The sequence below is a fragment of the Phodopus roborovskii genome, unplaced genomic scaffold (genome assembly GCF_943737965.1).
Source record: "Phodopus roborovskii unplaced genomic scaffold, PHOROB, whole genome shotgun sequence".
Lineage (NCBI taxonomy): Eukaryota > Metazoa > Chordata > Mammalia > Rodentia > Cricetidae > Phodopus > Phodopus roborovskii.
The window spans coordinates 30,721,630-30,747,525 of NW_026126511.1; positions in this window are offsets into that span (position 1 = coordinate 30,721,630).

Below are 25,896 nucleotides of genomic sequence, written 5' to 3' on the forward strand. Positions count from 1 at the left end.
CAAATAACAATATCATAAGCACACAACACACATGTTGGTTTCAATATTAAGGATAGTATTTTATCTAACTTTTAAAAGTAACTCTAAAGTAGAAAATTTGGTATACTTTAACAGTGTGGTATGGTATGGTGATTACCCCTGGTTAGACAAAAGTTAATTTTGTACAAACCACAATTCCCTAAAATTGGTAAAGCGGTATATTTTTGGCCTTTGTATCTTAATAATTTGATTTGCTTGGTTTTGTGAGTAAAAGCTACCAAATTCACTATTACATATATAAGTTGCTTAAGTTGTAGAATATGTAAATGTATATAGAAGTATTTCACAAATAGGACAAAAATATGATATTTGTAATATTAGTATTAATTTAGAGAATACAATTGTATTATTCCCTCTTCCCACTGCTTCTTCCACAGCCTTCTTTTAAACATATTTCTCCTTTTTTTCAGTAATTGTTGTAACATACATAATACATATATTCCTAAATACTTAAATCAATATTTCTGAGTCTATTTGTTACATAGTGTATACATTTTAAGGGCTGACTATTGGTATTGAGTATCAATCATAAGACATAGGAAATGTAACAGTCAAAACATTTAATAATTGCATAGTATTTCATGAGTTCAAATGTATTTGCAGTTCTAAGATATATGATTAATCATAAAACTGAGCATTAAGTAGAAAATATATAGCATATGAAAATAAAGTATATTTGGAAATCTAGGATGTTGAAAGATATTATTTTCTGAGAAAAGTTAGTTTTTATAGCATCATCATGAGAATAACTTGACTATGTGGAACACTTCACAGAAGACAAAAAAAAAAAAAAAAAAAAAAACCATGTAAAACAGAAGCAAACTATACCTGAATTGTATCAAAATCTGTTGAAGTCTAGCCAAGATCTAAGGCTGCTGCTGTTGCCTTGCTCAAGGCTATCAAGTTCTACAGTAATCTGTTACTCAGCATTTCTTTGGAAAACCCTGACTCATGCATAGTTTTTCAGAGGACAGAGGTTTTTTTCTGTGCCAGATGGCAGCCCTTTGTGACATAGAAGTGAGATGGTCTTATACCTATAAAGTTTCTCAGATTTCTACTATATGGAGGACAGTAGCCAGTTCAGGAAGTGCTCAGTATTGTTGTAAGTTAGTGTGCTAACCCATGAGAGAAATCATGATATTTTGGAAAAGTGAGATATTGAGATATGTAAAAATGTTAGCATGTACTCTGCATTGTTAAATAAGATTAGTAGTGAAGGTGAATATCAAAAGTGTATTAAAAAGTAATAGAAGAAGATACAGAGATAAGGACAAATAGAAATTCTAAAGGTATCTAGACAGTCTAGAGAACTACAAGACTGCTGCCAACTAACAATTTGAGCAACGATGGAAAGGCTACCATAAATGCCCTTCCTGGATAGTGAGATCAACAACTAACTTATCCATGGAGCCCTCATCTAATACCTGTTGGAAACAGAAGCAAACACCCATACCTAAATGCTGAATCGAACTAGAACCCAGATGCAGACAGAGAGGACAAGACCAGGTTGCAGAAACACATAGAGACAGCTGACATGAACAAGGAGAAGCTAACGGCCCCCAGACTGATAGCTGAGAATCCAGCATGGGACTTACTCAGGCCCTCCTGAATATGGGTCTCAGCCAGAAGGACTGAGCAGTCTAAGTGACCTCAGACAGTGGAACCAGGATGTGTCCCTGGTGCACAAAACGACCTTGTGAACACTTCCGCCATGGAGGGATACTGCCTTAACCTAGAGACAGGAGAGAAGCCCTAGTCCCTACTTCAAATGACCTGACAGATCTACATGACCCCACCTGGATGGCATTGCTCTACATGTGGAATTGGAGTGGGGGATGGGAGGGGAGGGTGGTCAGGGTGCATATGAGAGTGTAGGAGGGAGGGAGGGAAGGAGGGAGAGAGGGGGGAGGGAGGGAGAAGGAATGGGGATTGACATGTAAAATAATAAATTAAAAAATGCTAAAGGTGGAAACTATGGATAATATGGTATTTTAAGAATTAAAGAATCTAGAATTGTTCATCTACCTTTAAAACAAATGGATAAAACCACCAATACTATAGAAATAGCAGAGAAGGGAAGGGTAGGTGATGGGACTATAAGAAATATTTCTTTAGTTGTGATGAGTTTCTTTCTTCCCTATTGCCCTATACTAAGTAATCTGGTAGGGAATAAAGGAGTAAAAGAGACAAAGCTGATGCCTGAATGTGATAGACTGTGAGTCTATATAACAGTTTTTGTTCAGGACAGCCAATTAAAGAAGGTGTTTATAGAATTCAGTTTAAGTTTGGTGTCCAATAATAGTTAGTACAGGCGAGTACTACTCCTGAGACAAATCTTGAATTATTAGAGAACATAATTGATATATATATATATATATATATATATACATATATATATATGGATTTATTAGAGATTATAGGGGCTTAATAACCATAGTTCAGGTGGTCCAACAATGAATGTCTACCAATGGAAAATCCAAGAATCTAATAATTTCTCAGTCCATGAGGCTGGTTTCTCAGCTGGTCTTTAGTGTATGCCAAAATCCTGAAAAACTAGCCTCTAATGCCAGTGAAAGAATGGATTTTACAGTGAAAGCAAAAGCAGGCAGGCAAAAAGAACAAGCTTCCTTCTTCCACGTTCTTTATGTGGGCTGGCAGCAGAAGATGTAGCCCAGATTCAAGGTGGATCTTCCCACTTCAAGTGACTTAATAAGAGAAAAATCCTTAACAGATATACCCAGCCATTTGGCTTTTAGGCTATTTCAAATGTAGTGAAGTTGGCCATCAAGAATGGTCATCACAATGTCGAAGTAAATGGATAGTCTGTCTTTGGGGAGATAAACAAAACAGATTTAGCCAAATCCTTAATAGATGATAGCTGTTATGCCTCCCATTTTTTTTTTTAATTTTATCATTTTGTCTATATTCTTATAAATTTCTATAGAGCCTATTTGACTATTTTTATCCTAAACAAAACATTTTCTATAACCTTGATTATGTAAGGTAGTGTCACCAAAGAAAACAGTTTTTTATGCATTGTTTGACATGATCTGTTTAATACAAGCTTATGTCATAAAGCCTAATATAGTATTAGCATTTTATAGGTGAAGACACATAGAATCAGAAGAATAATTTTTTTTTCAAGTCAAGGACTAGAAAGGAGCATTATCAGGGCTCAAACCCATGAAAATTATGACTCCATGTACAGTTTTTAACAATGTGAATATGCTTTATTTTGAATGTCTTTGTTCTTATTTTTCCCTTATCATTAAGAAAGAACACATTATTACATAAGCAATTTGTTTTTAATTTTTGATCCAACTATGTTCACACTCTTTAAATCTGTTCTCATTACTTAAAGAATAGTTTTCTCGTTATTTCTTGTCTTAACAAAGACATTATTATCCCTTTGTTTACCTCAACGTTTCACCTTCTTAAAGTTAGCCCCCTGAGAACTGGCTTTTATTTTCTGAAACACATACACCTCCCCCTCAGATATCAAACTCAGTTCTCATCATGTTTAATGACACTATAAAAGTGATAACTATGAGTGTGTGACTAGTGACATGAAATACATGTCTAAATCACGCTATTGTTTCATACCCAACCTTCTTAGTCAAATACATTCCTCATGCAAGATCATTCAAGCAGACTACTATATATACAGAATTTATATATTCTTTAATATTGTTTTATTTACTGACATATTCTTAAAATTCTCCACGTTTTCCTGATCCTTTCTCCTTGGCACATCCTGCACATGAATGCTGGCAAAAGCTTTATCTTTGGTCTGCATTTCTTTCCTTCTGTTAAAAGTTTTACCCCCTGTCACTTCATTCAAAACCAAGTTCCAACTTTCCAATCAAAATAAACTCCTGCTAAACACATTTCTTAATATTAAGTCTAGTATTCCAATCTGTTTCCTTAGTATTTTGTCTTTTCTCCCTTTAAATAAAAAATACAATGTAAAAGTAAATTAATACCCAAGGCAGCTTTCGCTATTAATTATTAATTATTTCTTTTTCATTATGTTCAGTGTGTGTATGAGTGGTATATGTGTTTGTGTGGAATTGGACATGCAGGCATGTGGGATCCTATTTAATATATGTGGAGGCATGAAGTCATCCTTGGGTGTTTTCCAAGTTTGACTTCAACATGCTATTTTGTGTGTGTGTGTGTGTGTGCGTGCGTGCGTGTGTATGTGTTTACTCAAGTGAAAGTAAATAGGCCTATGTGTACCATGGCCAGCAAGTGAAATTCACAGAGTAACATCATATGTTAGCCATGTAATTAATAAGTAGTTAATAAACTTCAAGCTTGTTTGAGAAAGGTTCTCTGTGTTTTCCGTCCTACATTATAAAAGTCATGCTAGCTTGCCTGTGAGTAACTGGGAATTCTTTTGTCTTAGAATCCTTTCCGGCTTTAAGAGAATTGAGATTATGAAAAATCTTACTAGTCTGATTTAGGTGGCTCCCAGGATTTTAAACTCAGAGTTTACTGTTTCAAGAGGAGTACTTCTCTAAGTGATCCATATCTCTACCCTTCCTCTTCATTTTTAATGTTACATTTCTATCTCATACTGATTTTGAAAGGTTTTCTTTCATTCAATGTATACACATGCCTCATGTGTGTAAGTGCACCATGCATGTGTCCGGTGCTTGAAAAGTTCAGAAAAGGGCGTAGGAACCCCTGGAAGTAGTTAACACCATTGTGAGAAATCCAATGAGGGCTGGGATTCAAACCTAAGTACTTGCAAGAGCAGTAAGTGCTTTTAAATCACTGGCCCATTTTTCCATTTCCCTTAACTGTGAAGTTTTGGTGGACTTATTCAATTTTGTCTGCTTTCTTCCTAGTCAGACATACAAGAATAAAACTGCAGCAGAAGTGGTAGTTTCATTCACTCACTGTTTGCCAATAAGTCAATATGCTTCTCAACTCCAAGGACAAATAAAGGATTGCTTCACACTCAGGTTCCTATATATATGCCCTTAGAATCATGTGTTATTCCTATTCAAGTCATTCTCATTTGCTCATGGACATTTAAAAGAACAAATAGATGCCAGATAGTCAGAACTGCAGTGTAATGGTTCGTGTGATACCGCAATTCATCAAAAAACAATAATTACCTTCTTGCTCCAGAAGGTGATGTTTTCAAGTCACTTGGGATATTTTCTTGACCTTTATAAATCTACCATCTAAAAATCTTTTAAACCGAGCACCATGAGGTTACTAACTATTTGATCATTTTGGTTTGGACACTGCATGCTGTCAGCATCTATTTGCACTTTCTCACACCAAAGCATTGGCATTTGTTTTACCCACTTGTACATGCATGTAAATAATTAAAGTACAATATTGTGTCTTTTAGGATTCACTTCATACAGAAGGGCAACCTGATAATTCTGAAGAAAATCTGCAAAAATATTATGAGCAGAGAAAAAGATCACAAAACAGAAACAACAGCATAATGTTCTGATTTACCCAAGGCAAGCAAGATCAAACACACCCCAGTGTGATACAACTATCAATAACACTTAGGCTGCTAGGTGTTGTGAGCTACAGATGGGAATTTGGAGAAGATATAGTTGTTACTCTTGCTACACTCACAGTATGATATAGATAAAAGACACACACAACAAGAATAGATCAACCAATGCAAGGTTAAACACTGAAATTAAGTTCAGAGTAAGGACAGTGCGGTTTCTTGTGGCTATTTACCTTCCTAGGCAGGTGAGAGTTCTCCTTATGGCTGTAAAATTCCTTAGCCTAGATATTACATTATGTCCCTTTCATGTGTAATGATTTATTAAAAACTAAAACCTATACTTCAGGAAACTTTGACACCTGCATAAACAACCAGACTCTGTTTCATATTTATAGATGCAAGGTTGAAAGTTTAGATAGAGCAGCATGAGAAGTGGTTATTTTATCTTTTTCAGTTACATTTAATTATACATATCCTCACCTCTCAAAATGTTATTTATTTGGCTTCCTTGGGTACAATGGTGTTTCAGAAGACAATATATCAAATGGTTGCATATCCTCTAACTATTCCTTTATGATTTAGTTAGAGGCTGCCACATATTGTAATGCTACTGCAGGATAACGAGACACAGTTCTTGCCCATTAGCAACAGAAACAATTACTTATAGACAGGGACCTTGTCTTCATTCTGCCTCTATTCTTTTATCCAAATTAGAGTTCTGCTTCCATGAGAAATTATTGCTTTCAAATATTCTAGCTTGTTGTACTACCCAGTGATTCACTTAATTTCTGATGTTAAATGGTTTTGATTCTTCCATATTCGTAATTTATGTATTCTTAAGATTACAAGTTATTTCAAGGCTGAAAGAATTTGTTTGATATATTTTGAAAGAGGAATCAAGCTGTTATGCTCTGAAATCTAAGTGGGACAGAAATCCTTTGCTGTTTTCTTTGGCTACCTCCTGTCTCAATGGTGGTTCCCAAATATTGTGGTTTTGAAATTTCATTCTACCATGAGGTCTTATGCTGAGAACATAGCCATATCAAAGATACTCAGGTGTTTCATTGAAGTTTTAAGAAAACAACATTTTTCTAATCATCTGAATGGCTTTTTCCTATTACTATGCAGGCCACTACTTTGTACTATGAATGCCACTGATTAGGAATTGTTCCTTATCTCCTACTAACAATTGTGTGAGGAAAGAGACTATGCCTATCTAAATTTGATGACTAAATGAATAGATGTAAGACCAAAAGTAATATTTAGTATTGATTTATTTTTTGACACTTACCTTTTGCAAACAACGTGTTATGCCTCAGTTTTGTGTGTGTGTGTGTGTGTGTGTGTGTGTGTGTGTGTGTGTGTGTGTGAGTGTGTTGTGTGAATGCATATGCATGGGTGCACATGTACTTGTGTGTTTGTGATTGTTGTTGACTCAGCTTGACCTTGTGTTTAGTTCCTCAGGAAAAGCATCCATCTCATTTTGTGACACAGGGTCTCTCAGTATCTTGAATCTCATCTATAAGGTTCAATTGTCTGGCCAATGATTCCCCCAAAACAGTTGTTCCCCCTAACCCATCACCGGCATTACAATCACATGTGGTTACTAGTGTTGGGACAATAATCCCATACTGTTACTAGTATCTATGTTGTTTCTTTCTCTATCTCTGTCTCTCTCTCTTTTAAACATATATTTTCACAAATAAAATTCAGGTCCTCAACCTTGTTTGGCTAACATTGCTTGGCTAACATTTTTCTTTACTCAACTCTATGTCCTGTCAACCAACGTCTATTTTAAAACACTGTATTAGTGGTTAAAGTTACTGATACTTGCGTAATTCAGTAACTTTTCAACACATCTCTTCTTACTTATATAAATCAAGTTTTATTTTACATATATATGTAATAAATAATATGCCCACCACACACTCTAATGTTCAAGTGTTTAAGGCTCACATGTTGCAAAACTCTAATGATAGTTTGGCTCATGTAAGTGAAATACTTTTTCAAAATGAGATTAATATTATTGTTCTTTATTAAACCTTCTACAAAATAAAAATAAGAACTCTTTCCTGTTCTACTTAAATTTGTGTAGTTCATGCTCCAAACACATAGTATCAACAAGATCCATGAAATTGTTTTAAAATAATTTTAATTATTTTTATCACCAGTTAATTAAACCTGAAAATTTTAATAAGAATGAATTAAATATTGATATCATGCAGCATCCATGAGTTTGTAGGCTTCCTGGAATTTGTGTTGTTGAATTCTAACTTTAAGTCATGGTGATCTGATAAGATACAGGGGTTTATTCGATTTTTTTTTAATCCAATTTTGTTTGCTTTGTGACTGAGTATGTGGTCAATTTTAGAGGAGTTTCCCTGAGGTGCTGAGAAGAAGGTATATTCTTTTGTGTTTGGGTGGAATGTTCTATAGATGTCTGTTAAGCATTTGATTCATAACATCTGTTAATTCCCTTATTTCCCTGTTAGTTTTTGAGACCTGTCCATTAGCGAGAGGGGGGTGTTGAAGTCTCCCACTAATAGTGTATGGTGTTTCATAGGCAATTTAAACTCTAGTAATATTTCTTTGGCAAATGTGTGTGCACTTGTATTTTGGGCACAAATGTTCAGTATTGACATTATCTTCATGGATTTTTCCTGAGATGGATTCTTCATCTTTTTTGATTATCTTTAGCTTGGAAGCTATTTTGTTACATATTAGGATAGCTATAGCAGATTATTGCTTCTTAGGTCCATTTGATTGGCAAGTTTTTTTCCCAACCATTTAATTTGAAGTAATGTGTGTCTTTGATGTTGAGGTGTCTTTCTTGTAGGCAACAAAAGGATGGATCCTGTTTTCTTATGCTCTTATGCATTCTTTTAGCCTGTGTGTTTTTTTTCTTTTCTTTTTTTTTTTTTTTGCTAATTTTTTAATAAAAAATATCTTATTTTACATACCAATCCCAGTACCCTGTTCCTCCCTTCCTCCCATTCCCCCCACCATCTCCCCATCCTACCCCCCATACATTCTTCATGGAGAGTGAGGCTTCCCAAGGGGATCTTCAAGTATGTCACATAATTTGTTTCAGGACCTAGGTCCTCCCCTGTGTATCTAGGCTGAGTGAGTATTGCTCCAAGGGAATGGGCTCCCAAAGTCCATTCATGCACTAGGGATAAATACAGTTCCACTGTCAGCAGCCCCATAGACTGCACCCTCCTCCCCCAATTGACACCTATGATCAGGGTGCCTAGCCTGTGTCTTTTTATAGGTTGAGTCAATAAAATGGAATTATAATAAAACCATTTAGTTTAATCATACATATTAATAAGTTGACCCCAAATTACAAAACCACATGAGTAATGCCAGTTTTCCTTATTTTTAGTTTGACTCTAAATTTAAGTATAAATTTTTTAAGTAATTAAACAACCTTCCCTACTTTGTTGAGTCCCCATAGGAGACATTGCCTCAAAAAATAAACATTGAGAGTGCTCAAATGTATAAATGATTCTGACTTCTGGCTTCTAACTTCACAAGTGTGTACATGCACACAAATACCTTCATACAACTATACTAACAAGTACATTCTCAACACAACACAACACACATACAAAAAAAACACCCTTGTTTTTATTAATGTTTTATGTATCTGATCTTAGGTAAACACTTCTGCTTAAAAGTCCAAGATTGTTTTTAATTCTTGAATTTAAAAATAATTAAAATAATTAAATTTTCAGTAGTGACCTTGTATATCAAAATAAGAATATAAGTTGATGAGGTGTAGTATATTATTGCCTGAGTAAACTTCTTACTACTGTTTTCCATTAGCTTCCTATTCTAAAAATATTATCTCAGTAAATAAAAGATGGGATAGGTACTGGGTATATGTATGTAATTATCTTAATATTGGGTGGGTTTTTTTCTACAATGAGAAGTGTTTATGCTTATAAAATCTTAATAGTCAAGCAAATGATATGAGACAGGTGAGTGAAAACAATAGCTATTCTCTCAAAGGTCCATTGAACAGCTAGTTTCCCCCTTATTATCCACTGGGAAAGGGAAAATTGGCATTGTATGTTTTGAGAGAGAAAAGAAGTCTCACATCTTCAGCTTGGGAAATTTCACGTTTTCTAACTGTAATTCTGCAACAGTAAGCTAATTCTCTACTTGAACATTAATTATACAAATACCATATGTTTACAAAATGCTTTCTGCAGCTGCCTCTTAGTGTGTGGGGAATATTGTGTTTCTCTGCTGCTCTAGTGGAAGGCTGTTTCTTAAGCTGAATAAGTGGAGCATCTAGACAAACCACTTCCCAAGAGTATCTTGATGGCTACTACTAAGAGCTCAGATACATTGTCCATATGTCTTTAACAGTGAAATGATTAAGAGCATAGGCTCTGGATACGGACTACCTTGGTTCATAATCATTTTTCTTGGACCTAAAAACTGTGTGACTTATGCCAAGTCATATACTTTCTTTAATTTACCCACTTGTGTTGGATTGAATGATAGGCTCATATGGTTGAAAACTTGGCCCTCAGTGGGTAGAACTGAGGAAGGATAAGGAGGTGTGTCCCTGTTGGAGAAGGTGTGTCATTAAGGACTAAAGCCCATGTCATTCCCAGTTAGCTCTCTCTCTCTCTCTCTCTCTCTCTCTCTCTCTCTCTCTCTCTCTCTCTCTCTCTCTCCAATTGATGGTCAGGATTATGGATTATGCTCCAGCTACCATGCAGCACCATTTCTACTTGACATTTGTCATGAACTCTAACAGTATGGAACCATGAGCACCAAAATTAAATGCTTCCTTTTGTAATTTTCCATTATCCTGATGATCTATGAAAGCAGTAGAAAAGCAATTAATGTAGGACCTATTTTTGAAGAGAAAGTATTTGTTCCCACTTTGAAAAATTGAGTCCCATAGGAAATAAATGGAAGAATGTCAGCACCTATGATTAAACACTTGTACGTACACTTATTTGAGTTGTGAAAATTAGTTAAGTTGTTCAGCATGTTAATATTCAATTTTTGTACATTAACTAAAGATGTTGGAATAAAAAGCTTCTCCTAATCCTTATTAAACATCAATATCTGGTGTCAGAAGCAGGATCCAGATTGTCATCCGACCTCATACTACCCTGAAAGCACCTGATCTTCTCTGATCTTGGAAGCTAAGCAGGGTCGGGCCTAGTTAATACTTGGATGGGAGACCGCCTGGGTGAAAACCAGGTCCAGTGAAAATCTTGATGGAGAACCTACAAAATACTGAACTAGGCCTCCTAAATGTGGATGTCAGCAGGGAGCTTGGGCAGTTTATGGGTCCGCTGGCAGTGGAACCAGTATTTATCTCTATTGTGCTTTAATAAGGATCAGGAGAAACAAATAGGCTGAACAGATGTTTACTCAGGGAGAAATAACTTACAACATAGACAGATGAACACCAGCAGTTTCCTAGTCCCAAGGATGCCTCGGATGCTCTCCTGTCCTGGTGCCACAGCGAGCTTCCAGGGCACTCTCCTCAGGCCTAGTTCGCCCAGGTAACCTCTGCCCCTGTCCCCACCCCCAATGGGCATGGTCAGTGCCACAGGTGGGGACAAAGTGAATATCTCACTGCATATCTCTACTGCATTAACTAGCTTTTTGAGGCCTGTTCCCTGTGGAAGGATACTTTGCTCAGCCCAGATATCGGCTTAGGTCCTGCACCAAATAATATGACAGAGATTGAGTATTCCCCAAGAAAAGCCTCACCCTCCCTGTGGAGTGGATAGGGGTTAGGATGAGGAGTTGGTGGGGGGAGTAGGTCAGGAGGGAGAGGGAACTGGAATTGGTATGTGAAATAAGATTGTTTTTAAAATCACAATAAAAAATGAAAGTAAAGGAGCAAAGCCGACCGTCAAAGCATGACAAAGACACCTTTAACTTTGTTCACTTTAAGATGGAACAAACCATCTGCACAAGAATGAGATGATGATGAAAACCTAACAAGAGAATGAATTTCCCATTCTTTAGCAAAATTTCAGCTTTGACACCTTGATTGGATCCAGTGACACCCTCTTCACACTCCTCAGGTCCAGAAACCTAAGGTTTTACATCTTTGACTGTTCAGCTACAAAGCTTTTTCTAATCAGTTACCACAACAGTAGGAAGCTAGTACAGCAACATAGAAAAAAATAGAAAAATGTAAAATAAATTATAAATTAATAGCAAAAATGGCACAGACAATCCAAAAAAAAAAAAAAAAAAAGAAAAAGTGAAATTGAAATGGTAAAACAGTACTAGAAACAAGACTACAGCAAAGGTAACAACCCAAGAATTCTAGAAATAATATCAACTAAGGGAAGACTATATTCAGCTACAAATCTATAATGCCATTGAGATAAAAGCAAAAAGGTAATATGTATAAATGTTTACAGTAAAACTGACACAGTTTTGTTTTATAGTGTGACTGAAGGCATGCCAGGTCCACTGATAACTGTGTATTACATGGACTCCCTGAACAATGTCCTTCTATTTAATCCTACTAGCAGCATGGATGAAAAGAAATGTTTATCTGGACACCCAAAAGTTAATGGACATTTGCTAGCAACATTTATGTTATTCTAAAATTGGTTGTCTATTATGAAGTTATATTAAAGAACATGATAGTGTTACTTAGTAATATTTATGCCCAGAAGCTAGAAAAGAAGTTTCCAGGTGGCTTCAGAGAAGTCTTTGTGGCATAAACACTAAATGTGCTGGGGTGTGACTTAATGATGGGAATAGAGGATAGAGAATGACATTTAAGAAATGGAATGATTGTGGACAGAAGTCATAACATGTAAAAAACAGAATGTGTGTTACAGAGATAGTAAATAGATGTAAGGAGAGGAAAAGAGAAATGTACAATTAAGTGAGACATGAGGCTGTGGAAATATATCCTGTGGAAGTCTGAGTAAAAAGACAAGGTTTCTGAAAATTAACCTGTTAATACAGAGGTGAGAAAATTGATAGTGAAGGTAGTAAATTCTTCAATTCCTTGCCTTAAGCAGACTAGTCTAGCATTTTTATACAAGATGATAATTTAGAATTGAGGCATGCTGGAAATAGAAAGACCCCCAAAAAAGCTACCAGATCAGGTATAATAAGAATCTTACCTAGTGCAAAAGTAGGAGAAATAAGTGGAAGATTTGAAAAACATTATGAAAATAAATTATAAATTTCATAAAATATTAAATTTTATGGCCAGAAATATGGCTCAGCTGGCAAGACAATACATTGTTATTTTAGAGGACACCAGTATTCACATGTGTACAGAAACACACATCTAGGCATTAATAAAATAAATATTTTACATATTAAATTTTTAATTAATTACTTGTAGTCCATGTTCTTCAGGTGAAATTTTTTTATATCAAGCTTTAGGCTCATTGATTCCTACCTAGAAATAGCATTTATACATCACTATTAGCAGGTTCATATTGATGTATTCAACCATTGATTTATACATTTACAAAGTATTTCTTGTCTTCATTGTTTCCCACTCACAAAGATGAGCCTAAGGATACTATAAATATGATTTGATGCATACCAATTTTATCCTTAGAAAGGAACCTTCTAGTTGTTTATGCTGGAGGATAATAACTGTGTAGAGAAAGGTAAAACTTGTGTGTGTGTGTGTGTGTGTGTGTTTCCACTAAATTTAAAAATACTTGTCTTTGTTATTTCTTTTACTTTTTTAAGATTATAAATATATTTATACTATTTTCTCCTTCCATTTCCTCTCTCCAAGTCCTCCCATGAATCTCCTTCCTCTCTTTTAAATTCAAGGCTTCTTTTCATTGTTCATCAATTATTATTGTATGCATACAATAATGGTTAGGCTTATTTAGTAGAGCAAGTGTTGAATATATATGAGCCATTTCATAGCTTTGTATTAATTTTAACTATTTTAATATTATAATTACATTCTCCATTATTTTTCTCCTTCATAATCTTCTCATATACTCCTCTTTGTTCAATTTCAAATTGATTTTTTCATTAATTTTATTTCATACATATTTGTATAGGTATACACATATATATTCCTAAATAAAGCCTGCTCAATCTGTATGATGTTACTTTCATGTCTGTTTGCATGGCTGACCATTTTACATTGGATAACTAGTTTCTGTGCTCTTCCCTGGAGACTATTTCTGCCACTCTCAGCAGTACTTTGCCTGCAGTACTTTCCAGAACACCACTCTTGCATACAGGTAATGCTTATGTCTTGCATAATATTGTTTGCATGATGCTGTATGTGTGAAGAAGACTATGTGAATCTCTTTGTATAACTTGAACATGAAAGAACATATTGTTTCACCATTATATGTGAGTCTACATGACTCTGTTAACTCAAGAACTATCAGTGATGCAAGGCCTTCTTTTGTTTGAACATTAGTTATTTTCAAGACTTCTATTCTTTTTCAAAGAAGCCTTTCCCACATAAATTCATAGTAATTACAGATGAAGAATTTCAGTACTTAATAAATCATCTTCCCATAGAAATGTTGTAGTTCTTATTCTGCATCTCCAAAGGATAGAAAATGATTTGCATTTGCAGATGAACCTGTAGTTGCATACAAACTGTTTACATTACCTACTTCTTAAAAGAAATTGTTTTTAAAAATTTAATGCTGATTACATGTTCCTCATTGTCATTCATGTATATACTTCATTGATAATGGAGTAAATATAAAAAGAAAGAAATTCTTTAGACATTTAATGAATATATTACTCTAATTTGTAAAAGTTCAATCTAAGAGAATAATACGCATGTTTTATGTTTAATAAAATTCTTTTAAATGTGTATACTCTCTATTACCATCTTCAAGATCATGTAGGAAACCCAAAATTTAAGTTCAATTCAAAGGCTGCATAATGAAATCCACTAATTATGTCAGCAACCATCTACCCTATCAGACAATTCTGAATAAGAGCACAAGAAAAGGCTTTTCTTGTTCACCACAATTTAATGATTAAAATATTGGTCCATAATCTTGTGATGCTTTATCCAATGAGTAAAGGTAAGTGAATGACAAATTACTTAGCATGGATTTGAACATTTTTGAATGTTAATTCAAAATGATTACGAGGATAAAGCAAGAAGTGAGATACAACATCAGAAGGAGAGCAAGTGTCTTATTGCAGGGGATCAGAAGAATAGCAAAATCCAGGTGCCAAAATATGCTAACAAGTAACTATGTGTTAATAACAACATTAATTTGAAGATATTTCTCTTCCATGAGCTAACATATCTCATTTATTGAATCTAAGTTTTCTAACTCTGATTAAAACAGTGAGTATGTATGTGTACATAGTATTCTAATCTACATGCAGACCATATAAATTTAATAAATTATTTCAAATGTGAACTGACAATCTGATGCGTTTGTTTGGAGATAAGGTTATGTCCCTGAAAAACGCTGTCTAGGCATCTTCTTAACAGTTGCATCATGTTAATGTATTCAACAAGATCCTATCTAGTGCCTTGAGACTGGAAACATTAAAACAATAAGCCATTAGGTAACAAACAATGTCAATGAGACTAGGAACAACTCTGTGTGTTTCATAACTGTGAACTGTGTTATTTAAATGTATTTTATATAGTATAATACATAATAAACTGTTCTATGCATATATACATATGTCATAAAACACTAACACTTATGCTTGATTCTATATTTGTATTTCAGCATTTGATTCAATTAACACAATTTTCTGTGTATCAAAGTTCTTGCTTTTAGTATGCTAATTAGGTTCTGGATTTAAGAGACAATATGGAATTCATTGAATCAAACTTGTTTTAGTGTATTTGTTTACAAGTATTTTATCTTCACAGGTGGTTACTGATGTGAGAAAATGCAGTGTTATTAAATAAAATGACTTTTTTTCATCTTTCCCTGGAATGTATTTATTGGACTCTAAAATTTGAAAGGATAGTAGTCACTGAACTTAAATCCACCACCATTGACACTAAATTGCTGAGATTATTAAAATCTGTTACAATATAAAATACTTCAATTTCACAGTAATAGAAAAACAAATAATGGGGGTAATTATATACGTTGATATGGAAAAAAATTCTACATATAATTAAAGCAGTGCTTTGGTGTTAAAGTCAATCTTGAGGAGATTTTTATTTATTTATTTATTTTTCATTTTACATACCAACCCCGGTTCCCCTTCATTCTCCTTCTCCCAACCCCTCCCCCCCCACTTCTCACCTCCCATTCACTTCTTAAAGGGAATAAGGTCTTCCTTGAGAAGTCAACAAAATCTGTATCATGGCTCAGAAAGGTATCCTCCCATAAGGAACACGCTCCAAAAACCTGTTCATTCTCCTGGGATAGGTCTAGATGCCACTGCTAGGGACCACCTAACCCTCTCCCCCTCCCCCACCAACAGATCAAGCCTCATAACTGTCACTCATATTCAGAGGACCTAGTTTGGTCCCATTCAAGTTCCTCAGCTCTCAGTCCATAGTCCATAAATTTCCACTAGCTCGGGTCAGCTGTCTCATTATTTTCCCCATCCTGATCTTGACCCCCCACCCCCTTATTCACATGATTCCTTCTCACTCTCTTCAGCTCAACTCCTGGAGCTCAGCCCAGTGCTCAGGTGTGGGTCACTGCATCTGCTTCTCTCAGTAATTGGATATAGTTTCTATGGTGACTATTATGGTAGTCACTAACCTCATTAAAGGAAAAGGTCTGTTCAGATATCCTCTCCACTATTGCTAGGAGTCTTAGCTGAGGTCATTCTTGTGGATTCCTGAGCTGAGAATTTCTCTAGCACCAGGTTTTTGCCTATCCCCTTTCTGGCTCCCTCTATCAAGGTATCTCATTCAGGCTTGGGCATTGGTGACTAAAGCCTTTAATCCCAGGCAGAGGGAGGCAGATTTCTGTGAGTTTGAGCCCAGCCTGTTCTACAGAGCTAGTTCCAGGTCAGGAAGATCAGGATCCAAACAATAAAGAGAAACCCTGCCTCAAAAAACCAAAAAGAAAAAAGAAAAAAAACAGAGAGAAAGAGAAAAAAATCTCTTTCTGTCCCAACTTGTTCTTCTTAATGGTCCCTCATGTTCCCATCCCTCACTCCCTTCTTTCTAACCTCTCCCAGTTTCCCCAGGACTTCTTAACTATTTTCTCTTCCTGGGAACCTCCATGTGTGTCCATTTTATGGTCCACCTTTTTATCTATCTTCTATAGGGTTATTATTTTTTTTTTACCAGACTAAAGTCACTTTTAATTATATATTCTTTATGTTTGCTATTCTTCTGACACCAATTTAATCAAAAATATATAGATAGTGGTAATATATCTTTTTCTATATTTATATTCAGAGTAAATTAATCCTAGGCCAAGTATAGTGAAAACAAAACTTGTATTTAACACAACATCTGCCATAAAAATATGTGATAAACAAGTTTCTAAGGGGCTCATTCAGTCATGGAGGATCCAAGCTGTGGATAGCTCTTGAAGTAGTTCCCCAGTCTTCCTATGCTTCCTCATCGAATGGCTCCACAAGGTTAGACATGTGCTTAATCTTCTTTCTAATTGTATTTTATCACATTTTTTGATACCCACTTCTGCCCTTCTCTTTCCCTTGCAAGAAGAGCTGCATTGCCACATCTGTCCTCTAGCTATTGTGTGTACTATAACTAGAGTGGGCTTGAACAATTTCTATTCTATACCATTAAAGAAAGGCAAAACTATTCCTGACCAAAGTCTAGTAAGGCTTCTCTGGGAGCTGTCCCTCAAAAATCAGCTTTATACCTTGCTTCTATGTCTGCCCTTGATCCATCAATTGTAAGAAACATGTTGCTTGGTTATTTTGTAAAGAAATGTCAGTGCTCACTATAGCATTACATGTACTAAAATTAAAATGATATCCAGAAGGCAAGTGAGTCCACTGCAAAGGAAGAAAATAAATTCCTGAAGATATATATGTGTGTGTGCATGTGTATATGCAAATGATATATGGAAATATATTATACATAATACATGAGTATATATGGATATATATATATATATATATATATTATTTTATTCTCAATATGGTAATATTCTGATGGGAGATGTCATTTTGTATATGTTTCTCATACTGGTTTAATGAATAAAGAAAGCACTGTTGGCCAATAGGAAAGCAAGATAGGTGGGACTAGGAGACAAGGAGGAAAGAGGAAGTAGTAAGGGGGGTCAATATGGAGAGTCTGAAGAAACTAAAACCACCACGTGGAAATACATAGAAATGTGTTAATAATTAACACAGAGTTAGCCGATAAGAAACAAGTACCTGTCCAACAAAATTATATCAAATACAGAGTCTCAATGTGTTATTTGGGGCTGGCGCGGAGGTGGGACCAGACCAGGCGGCAGGCGGAAAGACCATACTCGTTACAATATTCCAACCAATGAATTTCTCAATCACATTATTAACCATTTACCAAGAAGAAATAAAACAATAATACATGGAAGACTCTCTCCTATCTTTCAGATATATATATATATATATATATATATATATATATATATATATGAACATACACAAAGATATTTTTTCTTCTACCCTAGCAATTTCTGCTCCAAGAACAAGAGGATGACTGAAATGCCAGACTGAAATGCCCATCTTCCAGGTTGGTCAGAGTTATCCAAAAGACTCCTAAAACATATAGGCCACTGTTATTTCACTATTTTACCCCCATAAAAGTGGAACATAAGTCCTTGCTACTGAAGACACCTTTCACTGTGATTTCTGCACAGTAACTTTCATAGTCCTAGAAAGCCCAATGTAAGCATCCAAAAGAGAAAAACACACGAAAGTGCCACCTATCTATGACACCTAAGAACCGCAAAAACAAAGAGTGCAGTAATAGCATTTATATATTCATGTTAACCAATAGTTCCCTAATTACTCCTGAGATTCAATCAACAAGGGAGAAATCATAACTTGTACTGGAAAACTAGCCAGCTACTTAAGACCAGTTAAGTCACAGATCTTGGAACGAAAACTTATAATCACCACTTTATTAACCAGCACAATAACTCACTACATTCTAAATATTTGTCCTAATACTCACTGATAAATGTAGTCTTTACGCACCATCAAGGATAATTCTCTTTGCAACAGAGACAACATTAAAACTAATAATAATGAAATAAAATAAATTACCATCTATCAAAATATAGAATTGTAAAGTCCAGTACAGTGACATTTACAAAACAACTCCCATACCTAAAGCCCAGTGAAAATTACAGGCGAGGGAAGGGAAAGATTTTAAAAAATCTTTTTTTAAATCATGAAGTTCTCTATCAGATTGTGTCTCCTAGTAGTAAAAAGCTACATCCATAAACTCTCACCAACATCATTCTTCAAATATGAGCTAAACAAGAACAAAAATAGGCATTCCAAAGTGGGTAGCCCATTAGACCTCAAGTCTACATGCAGAACTATAGTAGGTAACTAATAAATGCTAAGAGTGGAAGAAATATTTTTTCCCCAGGAAAGAATAAAGCAATTGGTTGCCAAATACTAAATGAATATCTTTAAAACCAAACCTACAATAATTTTCACAGAATGAGCAGGATCTGCATAGGAATTTATATAAATATGCATGTTTGCACGTAACATCACTTTATGAAAAGAAACAGGCAATTGCTTTGAAAGTGAAAAACAAAGGGTATATAGAAAGCTTGGGAGGGAGGAAAAGGAAAATTATATAATTACATTACAATCTCAAAAATTATCAAATTTACATCTTATTCTAAATCTCAGTAATGTTGCAGCCACAGACACCCTGTATCTGTTCATTTGTTGTAAATTCCAATCTTCTCTCTGGGCTTTTAGAGTTGGAAATATCTAACTTTGTTATTACTATTGCTATAGTCTTGCATGAGCTTCCTTATCATTTTAACAAGTATCAAGATAATTTATTCTTTAAATATGAAACTCCCTGTTACATTTAATATAGCAATTAAGGATAGTCCTTTCCTAAACTTAGTTGTTTTGAGAACAATGCTTCCCAGTTACAATCTATGGTTCAAAAAGAACTCAGAATGTGATCTAGGAAGCTCTTCACTCTGTAGAGCAATTTTAGATTTTCTAACAGAAATTACTTATTATCTTTATGCATGAATTAAATGTATCAATACATATACCCATCATTGTCACCATCTGTTTATAGTTTTCCAGTGAAGTCTGAAACCCACAGACAGATAGTATAATGGGACATAAGGAACTACTAATAAAATTGGAAGACCATTCCAATCAGAACACTTCTGGAATCAATAATATATAATTGATCAATGCCGTCCCATAAACTAGCTGATACAACCAATGTATATCTTCATATTAAATCATCTCCAAACTGGAAATCATCTCTAGACTACATATAAGGCAAAACACAATTCAAATTTTATATAAATAGTTGGTTTAAGAAAAAAAATGAATCTACATATGTTGTGTATAAATACACAGTGCTGAGGCAAGTTTTCTGATTTATGAATGTATACAAAACCACACAAGACATTTCTCAAAAAAAGACTGTGTTTGTGTATTTATACATAATTTATGGAAGTTTTGTATACAAGGTAGTACAACAGTCTCTCAAAATCACTGTTGCACATAGTATGTAGGGCTCATTCTTGCTTTGCTGGATTTATTCACTTTTATTTCAGGCAGGGCCATACAAGTAAACATTATTCAAAGCAGCAAAGCATTTAAAATGACATTAAAGCAGATTCAGGTAGTTTTGTAGTCATAATAGAACCTGAAAGCAGCTTGAAGTGAACAAAGGGCTGCACAGCAGGAATTTTATGCTGGTGAGGAAGCAATTCACACCTGTTAACTACTGTGAACAGGACGGGGCACAACACCCAGCTTTCCACTTCAATAAAACACTGGGTCATTTTTCCTTCCTTAATTGCATCATCTTAAAAGTTTTGGAAAGATAAATTTCGAAATTAAATGCTTCTGTCTGTGAAGTTATACAAAATGATGTCAAATTAAGGAAATATCACAAGAAAAATGCAAAGATATAGACTTGCTAACAAAATGTGTCTTTTGTTCCATGAGGATATTAGGGAAAACTAGGGCAAAATACTAAGCACATTGTTGAAAAAAAAAAAAAAAGATGAAACTATTCAAAGCCTGAAGCTTACTGATTTTAAAACCATCATGATGTGATATGATATAAGAGGTGATGAGATATCCTCTTTCCTTTTAAAATAATATTTGATTAACTTATGATTAATAGAATTATATAAATAAAAACAAAGTGTTTTATGTCTACAAAACAAATGGGAAAATCCATTGAAGAGGAGGTTTGTCATAATGAGACTTAATTTGCAACAGCGACCCCAAATGAATGGATAAAGAAGCTAGAAGGAAGTGTACAGAAGACTTCCATCTCTGACCTTTATCTACTCCACTTGCCTGTCCTTCTCACTGTTTCCATTTGGTTATATTTGTGTGGCTATTTAATTTGCTTTGAAGAATTGCTGTGTGCAGACCTTTGAAAGGCTGTGAAAAAGGAAGGCAACTAAAATAAAAAAAAATAAAATGCTAAGAGCTGGAGAAACAGTTTTCCCCAGGGAAAAGACATCCAATGCCAAGTTGTCAGCCCGAGAATCACATACCCACAAAGTAATATGGACTGAGCAGATTGTGTTTACATAGTTTGTAATAACACAATAACCGTGTGTGTGTGGGGGGGGGAGTAAAAGCAATGAAATAAAAGAGGCCAGGAATGTGAAAGATACAAGAGAGTTACATGGGGGGACTTGGAAAGTAGAAAGGGAAGGAGATAATTATATCTTAATTTAAAAAAATGTAATTGTTAAAATAAAAATAGCATAGAAAAAAGATAGACAAAGATATGTGGTAAGGCCAAGAACTTCCTTTTTTAAAAATTTCTTAATTTTATATGTTAATATTTATGTTTGCAAATATCAGAAATAATGAGGTAAATTAAATAATAAGATTTTAAAAATAGAAGACTATCAAGGCAAAACTTGGAGGATCTGGGAAAATTTTCACAATGTCTGATCCTTCTCTGCAATCCTAGGAACAACACATTCATTTTTCAAGGCTATTTTATAAGTTTAATGTTGACAACTTTATAGTACATATTTTGGAACACTATGAGGTGAAGTTTATGAACTGGGTAGAAAGCCAGAATGCAGTAACACACAGTATTTGAATGACATGTAAATAACATTTTATTAATAAAGCTGTTATATTGTCATTGATTACATAGTGATAAAGAATGGAGGATGGTTATATAATATTGATTCGGACACACTACATTTAATTTCTTTCCTCCTTTAAACTTGTGAGCTTTTGTTTTGAGTGTTCACAGAAAGACCTGTAGCATTTGCAAGCCTTTGTCCATGTACTGCACAGCAAGCATTCATTCAGGTGACTCTGAAAGTCAAGGGGCCCGCCATCTGGAGATGTGGGTAATTTAGGAGCACTTGGTATTTCAGGCACTTCTCATTGTTTCAAGGTCATGGTAAGTATATGCAACTTGGGTTAATTAGTTATATTTTGTTTGTTGTCTATTTGTCTCATCTTCAGTCATTCCTCCTTTATCTATGAAATGATAAGCACATAGAAGACATTTCAAGAATTATGATAATAGCAATACTGCACAATCAATATGAATAATTTCTAGCAATGAAAAATAAAGATAAAATGGAATTGTAATGAAAATCATTTAGTTTAATTATACAATACTAGTAAGTTGAGCCCAAATTCTAAAACTCTATGTGAATAATGCAAATTTTCCTTATTTCCACCTTGACTGTAAGATTGAGGCCAAAATTCCACAATGATCAAAGAACCCTCCCTACTTTCCCTTTTGTGAATTAGCATAACAAAGCTTAATTTGTTGGCTTGCAAACAAATGATTTACAAAAAATGTTTTGAATATGATTTATAGCAACTATATATATATCAACTAGAGGTGTGAATTAGATTCTAAGATATCTTTGTGGGCTATCATACCATATAAGATATTGTATGTTCTGTCATACAATGTCTGCCTCTGTGTTTTGCTATCAATACCTTGATTTAATTTGTAACTATGCAACATTTCTCAATGAGCCTCACGTTACTTAACCTATTCTCTAGAGTCAATGCTTCTTTTTTGAATGTTAGATATTGGATTCATTGATGTGCACAGAGACAATACTACGATTCTGAGAATATGTATTGTTTTAGGTAATAAGTACATGATGGGAAAGACAATTTATATGACTAAGTGATAACCTAAACCCAGGTTTTCCAGTTGCACAAATTAATAAAGTAAAACTTGCATTAATTTATACTTAAGGTTGTAATTCCTTTGTACATTAGATTCCAGATCTTGACTGTAAACTCATGTCAGTCTTAGGCTTATTTATGTTTAAAATATACAGAAACTATATAATTTAGTAGAACCTTGAATATTCTCTAATAAGTCTAAAGAGAAATTTATTATTAAGTGTAAAGATCTAGCTTCTTAGTCAATTGAGATGTATGAAATTCTTGCTTCTTGTCCTTTGTAAATTTATCTATCCTTGCCCACATTCTTTTATTATCATCATTTTCAGTACCCTACACTGATATAAATCTTATTTCCAGAATCTCAAGACAGATTTTATTTTGCTTTATACTCTTGGTTTTCTTAACTTTAAAAAAACAGAAGTTTCAAAATTTAACTATGCATAAGGAATTGTGTGAGTATAGAGTATATATTTTATAAAATATATATTCTATACTCTGGGACTTATAGTACAGTTGATAAATGTTATGGATTACAGTAGGATGAGGCCTTATTTTTTTTCAAAATTTAAACATATTCTAGAAAGTCTATAGAATTTATCATCAAAAGTGAGTTAGAATAAATTCCAGTTACTGAATGATCGCATATTATGAGACATACTAAAATAGAATAGTTGAATCACAAAATCTGATATATACAAACTAAGCCATGTGGTGCGATGCCTAGATACACTTCATAGTTAAATAATTTAGCATGAATAGGAGCAGTCTGTGAAAATCAACTAACGGGACAGCTGGTCCTCAGTGATGACAAAACTAGATGAGGGCCTCACAGTGCTAATAGGATGTACTTTTCTACAAGTCTTCTTTCCAAAGGATGTTCTCAAATTCAACATATTGGTGGAAGCAGGCTTTGCATATCAGCTAAGCATAGACTTCATTAAGTTATGTAAGAATATATATATATATTTTCTCTCTGACAGACTATGAGAAAGTTACTATTTTAGTACTTTCTATTTGGTTCTTCCTTCTTTCTAAAAGCCACCAACATTTCTTTTATATGAGCTGTTTTTCCAAGAAAGTTTTTAAAATAAATAATGAATTATTCATAGAATAATTGTTGTTTTCAAGTTATGTGTATAATGTATAATTATGCATTATAATGTATAGTTACATTTCCAACGCAATTACTATATATAATGACAATGCATAAGTCTTTATGAGAGAACATGAAGAAAAGAATGCTGCTTGTACATAATGTTACAATGGTTATACTTTTTATTGCAAAGAATTATTGAAACTTATAGTTTTAAATAGATTGATCATGCAGACAGATAACACAACTTTCTGTTGAAGGTTAGTATTTCAGTAGTTTGGAAAGGAAACATTTTAGACACTCAAGTGTCACATCTACCAACACATGACTTGTTTTACATGTTAAATCATAATTTGCATCAAATAAAATTTGGTTTGCATTGAAGAACATGATATAAACTGATTTGATCAAATAAAATTTCATTTACATGTCAACAATGCTAAGTAAAATTAAAATGACAAACAGATTGTGTGAGATCAAACAGGTTTGTCTGTCTTTTTGTGTGTGTGTGTGTGTTTAAGAAGTTATGTGACCTTTTATAATCACTGAATGTCTGGATTTTTTTTTAAATGAGTTCAGTTTAGTGCCTTCTGGTCTAGTCTTTTAAGTAGTTAGTAAAGGAAATCCTACCCACACAATATAAGTTAAGTTTGTAATAAATGAGTGGTTATACATGCTGGAAAAATGACTCCATATATTTAAGAAAATATATGTTCAATAACAAAGAAAAATAGGATAGCAACTTAGGGAATGGGAGAACCATGATGGGGGTTTGAGGTATGATGCCTGGGAGAGACTGGATGGAAGAAAGGGAAAGGAGAAAGTGATATAATTCTATGTCAATAGAAATATTTTTGTTTAAATGACTACTTATTGCTCTTCCAGGACTCCTATAGTTGGCTTCCTAACATCCATGCTAAACAACTCAAAGCAGCCAGTGATTCCAGCTTCAGGATATCAGATTCTCTTGCCTGGCCCCCAAGAGAACTTCCACTAATGTGCACATACACAGACATAACATTAATAAAAATAAATCTTTAGCAAGGAGCATCAGCAGTGGATGTTCATTGTCAGAGGGAATATATAGATCAGTAGAGCACCCACCTAGCCTGGGCAAACTCCCAGATTCTATATTTAAATGATGTTAAAGTTTTCACATCTATGTGCCAGAGAACTTAATTTTTTTAATTTTGAAGTACCAGTCTGTAGCATGAAAACTAAAAGTCCCAGAGTCAGATATTGGGGTTCAAGCTTCAGGCTTGTTTTGTGAGTTTGTTTTCATGTATAAAGCAAAGTACCCATTCCAGAAGACTTTTAAAAAATACAGAGAAGGACTCTTTGATAGAGTCTGTTTCACATTGTTCACAGAAATCAGAAAAACTGGTGCTGGTGAGATGGTTCAGTGAGTAAAACACTTGTTGCTAAGCTTAATGACCTGTCAATCAAATGTTGGAAAGAGAACAAACTCACCAGGCAATGGTGTGGCATGCCTTTAATCCCAGTACTCAGGAGGCAGAGGCAGTAGCATACATGTGAGTTTCAAGCCACCCTGGTCTACAGAGTGTCAGGAAAGGCTCCAACATTACACAGAGAAACCCTGTCTGAAAAACCATAAGAGAGAGAACAAACTCTTACAAGCTGTCCCCCCACACACACACATAATGTGCACTCATGAACACACACAATGTACACTCATGAACACACACAAACACACACACACACACACACACATGCAAGCACACAACCTCACAAAATATTTTGTAAGAGCAATCCAATTTTCTCTTTTTAGCTTCTCTAAATTCAGACTTATTTGAATGTAAAGTTTCAACTTCAGGGTAACTATGTATCACTTTGTACATACTCATTTGTTTGGTCCTTTTTTGGTTTTTGTTCTTTTGTTTTTTTATTTTATTTTATTTAAATTTGAAACAAGGTTGTTTTACATGTCAATCACAGTTCCCTCTCCCTCCCCTCTTCCTGTCATCCCCACCAAACCACA